Genomic DNA, 5,266 nt, shown 5'->3' on the forward strand with positions numbered 1-5,266 from the left:
ATGATTTTATGAAACCCCAGTTGTACTTAGGATTGGGATGGCACCAAGAGCTTTGCAAAACGGAGTTGTAGCACTAATGCTAAATCAGGACTATGAATTGGTTTTATGTTCTGGGTTTTTTCAAATTGAACTCCCACTTTATTCCTTTGGCCTTGTAATTACATTAAGGAACCCCTCCTCCTCCCCATACACCTACAATGGGCCAACTTCTCCTTTCCAGTATATAAAGGCAATTGCCACTGAAGTCAATTGAAGGGATCACGCCAATGCTTGTAGAGTTTGTTCCTCTCACTGGATACTCTTAAATGACCACTTTTGAGGATGATTTTCAACCCAGCTGTCAGAGTGCTTCTGAAAGGTGATCATTTTGCCTAGGGGATGCACAAGATTGTATCAAATGGAAGTTATTGTCAAAGCATGTTCACAGGGGATGATAACCATGGATCCTCATTACAGGAGCTTTATTCTCTCCCATTGATGCAAATGACTCAGTGAAGCTCAGTTACCAATTATCCCTCCCTAGTTTTGTTTGGTTTGCCCACCTATTAGGTATGATCTTAATTTAAGAGCAGAGCCCATTCACATAAGTTAAGCACATGGGTAAATGTTTGCAGAATCTGTGAGCTCTTTGACAGACATAATTCATCAGTTGCCTCTTCAGTGCATGTTCTCTCATAGGGCTTCATCTGAGGTCTAGGCTAATTTTCAAAACAACACTATTTACATACAGCATGGGTAGCCTCTTGTGATGGTGTCAGGAACACAAGTACTGTATCTCCTCCGAGGTGGTGGTGGTGATAACAACGGCTGTGGCTCAGTAGCTAGTTGAAGGCATTTTATTTATTAGCAAGCTAGCCAAAAGTCAGCACCGAAAACTCAAACCACTGTCCTACGAATTGGCTAGCAGTGCAATGTTCTCAGCAAATATCCCAGGGAAGATTGGGACGTTTTAAGAATCCGATTTTTTTTAAGTTTAACTTTAAATTTGACATTTGAACTTTTGTGGATAGGAATTGTTTTCCTTTGGAGGGGTAGGGAGGCCAGAGCTGCTAATTATACAATAGCCAAAGTAATACAGTGGTTGAACTTTTGAATCCTCCCTAAGTTACTCCATTAACTTTTAAAGTACTTTCTTTTAAATAAAGGCTTTAATTGCTTTATTATGTTTTGGGGTTTGTATATTACCCCTTTTTAGCGTTAGGTTTTGCAGACATGTTTCAAGTTGGAGGAGTAAGGGTTTGATTTGTACGATGAGCCTAACGAGACACAATCAAAGCTGTGAGGCTTAAAATTAGACAACTGGGCTTTGCTTTGGTTTGTAGGTGACTGAATGTCCCACCATCTGATCAGCTTTGCCTTGGGAAAGGGCAAGTTGTTTGAAATGCAGAAGCATTTTGCTCTTGAGGATTTTGTGCATTCCCCTGTTGGCTCCTAGGGGACCTGAGCAAGACAAGCAGTACCCTGACAAGTACTGGAGGTAGCCCAGTCTGGGTGGTTGGTCAAAAGAAAAGTCATCATGGGATATTTTAGAGTCAGAGAGAGGAAAAGTAGAGAAATGCCAAAGAATCCCTCTCCCTCAAAACTAACTCACTAAAAAAATAAAATAAAAATGGAGTAGGCATAGTGGAAAGATATAGTAACATGTATGTTATGCAAATACACTGTATTGCCCCAGCTTTATTGCTGATTGGTCACCCAGTTGAGTAGTTATTTTTAGCATGTTGCAACATGCATGGTAAAGGCTGGTAGATTCTCCAGCCCTTCTTTCCCTCAACCTGGTAGAAATTTAAATGTTTTGAAGGTAAACTTGACATTAGTCAAACTTGAGTGTCCCTTTTAAGTTCTAAAACCATTGTGTTGAACTAGCTTTGGAATTAAATGATTAGAATAAAAGGACACGGACATGGAATATTGGTCATTTAAAAAATTCTTGCTTATTGATAAATAACCCCTGAGAAGCCTAAAACTGAAATCTCCTTACGAAAAATGTTCCCTTTCCTTGTGCACAAGCTGTTTTGTTATTGTAGGGTCACATTTGTTTTTATGGGGGAAATGGCATCATAGAATTATCAAGACTTTGCAAATGGATGTAGAAAGACAGGCCATTGCACTGATGTAAAGAATGCACACACAAATAAGAAGAATGTTAGGTCTTCCCAGTGTCCCTTTGGAGGTCTAATCCTGCTCTCATTTAAATCAGTTGAAGTTTTGCCATTGTCGTCAATAGGAGCAGGGGTAAGCCCCAGTTCAACAAAACACTTAAGTATATACTTAACTTAAAGTGTGTGCTTAAATTATTTGCTAAATTGAGGCCTCAATTATAATTATATTTAAAATGTCACTGGCAGGTTAAAATATATTTGTTAAAAATCCTCATTTCCTTACTAGTGTTAATAATATTAGATCATTAAAAGCAAAAGAATTTTAAAAATCCAAATTACTTTTCAGATGTTTGAAGTTCGTGTACTTCATCTTGGACAACAAAAACAGGCTAGTCACTTTCACTTTTGGATCTTATTTTTGGTTCCTGTGCACTGTAATTAACACAATTCTGCCGTGTTTGGGTTGAAAATATTGGAGGAGAGTACTTAAATCCAAATTAAAAATGGTTTTCAGTTAAATAAAAAAATCATACATTCCATATTAGGTTTTGTAATTTTAGTTTGAACAAAGCACAACTTTTGGGCCTAAAATATATGCATATATTTTTGTAATATTCATTGTGTCAGGATGCCTACAGCTTGGTATAGATTTCCCCCCATTATTTAAATAAAATAAAGTAAATAAATAAAACGTTCAGTATTAGGGTTTGATTCAAAGGTAAGATTTTAAGGGAGTAGTTTATAGTTGTATTTCTAATTTTATGTAATCATTTCACAAAGTGGTATATGCTGGTCACTCTCTAAATGGCACATAGAGCTTTCTGACATAATAGCTATTTTAAAAATTAAATCGATTTCAACACAACTCTGCAGATGTTGTAACATAGGGCAGCTGCTCCTGAGCTGTGCTAACAATGTGAAGGAGGAAGATTGCAAAAAAGTGAGTTTTTAAGTGTCTCATTGAAAGGTAAAATTGTTTTAGCTATATTATTACTTTTTAAAAATACATTAAAGTGAATCGCACATGCAAAAGTCTTTCCTCCTCCTTCTGCCAAAGGGCATAATCTTTCACCAGTGAATTTGTGAGTTTTATCACTGGTGTCAAAGGTGCAGAATCAGTCAGAAATGAGTGAGAGACTTGAGGGAGAAAACCTGGGTTACATTTTGCAAAAGGCAAAATGAGGAATAATCATCCATGTTGCTATTTTTAAATGGCAAAACATGCACGTCAGAAATTTAATATTTAAAAAAGGAAAAAGAGCTCAAAAGGTGCTGGAACTAGGGGTGCCGAGGATAGTGCTGCACCCCCTGGCTTGAAGTGGTTTCCATCATATACAGGGTTAACAGTTTGGTTCAATAGCTCTCAGCACCCCCACTATACAAATTGTTCCAGCACCCCGCATAGCACACACTTTTTAAATGTAATATTAATACGTTTGCCCTGAGAAATGATGAGAAAAGTCATGCTCTAGCTATAGAAAAAAGACAAAGGTCACAAATATATAAACGAAAAAGGGAAAGTAATTTAAAACAAAATATCTATTATTTTACCAAAAAAGCTTTAAGCCATATAATAATTATTTACTAATAGTTTAAACCCATTAAAAACTTCACACTCCTGTGCTATGACTAGGGCTCTATGATACAAGTAATAATAACAACAACTGGACAATTGTAAAGCCACATTTGTAGTAAAAGCCATGAAGGAATGGAGTCCTTTTGTCAAATCTGTCTCAGTCATGGGCTCACGTGTCTGACAAAGACCATGGCTTTTAATGGAAGCCAAACCTCTACATTCCCCAGAATGTTTATCACGGAAGTTGGAGCCAGAACAAACATACTGCCAGACCTTACCAACCTCCGACTTTTGGACTGAGATTTTGGCATGTGGGGAATTTCTCAAAACTGTCTCCAAAATCTTGGACTTTTGGTAGTGGTGCTGAGGTTACAGGTGCTGGGCGGAGGATGTATCCAGATCCAAATGTGAAATAGACTAAAGCAGAGGTTCCCAAAGTGTGGATCTGAGAAAACCAAGTGATCACAGAGTATTTACTTAACTTTCCTATGATTACTTTCTAATGTAAAAAGAACAGGAGTACTTGTGGCACCTTAGAGACTAACAAATTTATTAGAGCATAAGCTTTCGTGGGCTACAACCCACTTCTTCGGATGCATATGCTCTATATGCATCCGAAGAAGTGGGTTGTAGCCCACGAAAGCTTATGCTCTAATAAATTTGTTAGTCTCTAAGGTGCCACAAGTACTTCTGTTCTTTTTGCGGATACAGACTAAGACAGCTGCTACTCTGAAACCTTTCTAATGTAAGCAATTGCTTGTAACAATCTCTATTAAAATGTGGTCCATTTTGCACAAAAGTTTGGGAACCCTGGGCCAGAGGTGCAAGAAGGCAGCTGAGTTCCTGTCTAGCCAGGCCCAAAGGGGACAGACCTCACTATTGTCCTTTTAAAAAAAAGGGGCAGCTATTATTTTAGACAGTTCAAAAAGTTCTGACATCGTCAATTCTTTTTCAAAGGAAAGTGAGCAAACTGGGAGTAGCCGGCCAAGGGGTAGTAGTGGTGGCTGGTTCCTCAAGGGGAAAACCTCAGGCTTTTCAGTTTCTCATTGTAGGCAGGTATCCACAGAGCCTCGGCAATCCCAAGTATTTCACTTGAAAGATAAGCAAAATCCTCCCGCACAGGCAGCAGTGAGATTCCTTTACCACACAAACAAACACAAAAACCCACCCTGAAGTGAGTGCGCGTGACAGTTGGCAGAAGGTCTCCTAAGGAACTTGCAAAGGAAAGATTTGCAGCACCTGGCACCGTTCCCCCCCCCCCCCCCCGCCCCAGCAGCAGCAGCAGCAGCAGCAGCAGCAGCAGCACTCATTGTTGTGATTCCATTTGCTACAATCTCCTCCTACTCCATTGAGAGGGGGCGGGGAGTGGGCTGTTTGTGTGAAGTCATCGCTACCGTCACAATGGGCCGCACCACCCCCTCCTCCCAGGCTTCCCGCGCGGGCCTTTCTCCCTTAAAAGGACAATGGGGCGCGTATGCAAAAGAACTCGATTGAGTAGAATTGAGCCGTGGGAACGACGCTTGCGCAGAGAGAGGGGGAGGAAAGCGAGCTATGCAAATGAGAATTGACTCTAGGAGCAGTTGCATGA

Source organism: Emys orbicularis, chromosome 1 (genome assembly GCF_028017835.1).
Source record: "Emys orbicularis isolate rEmyOrb1 chromosome 1, rEmyOrb1.hap1, whole genome shotgun sequence".
NCBI classification, from domain to species: Eukaryota; Metazoa; Chordata; order Testudines; family Emydidae; genus Emys; species Emys orbicularis.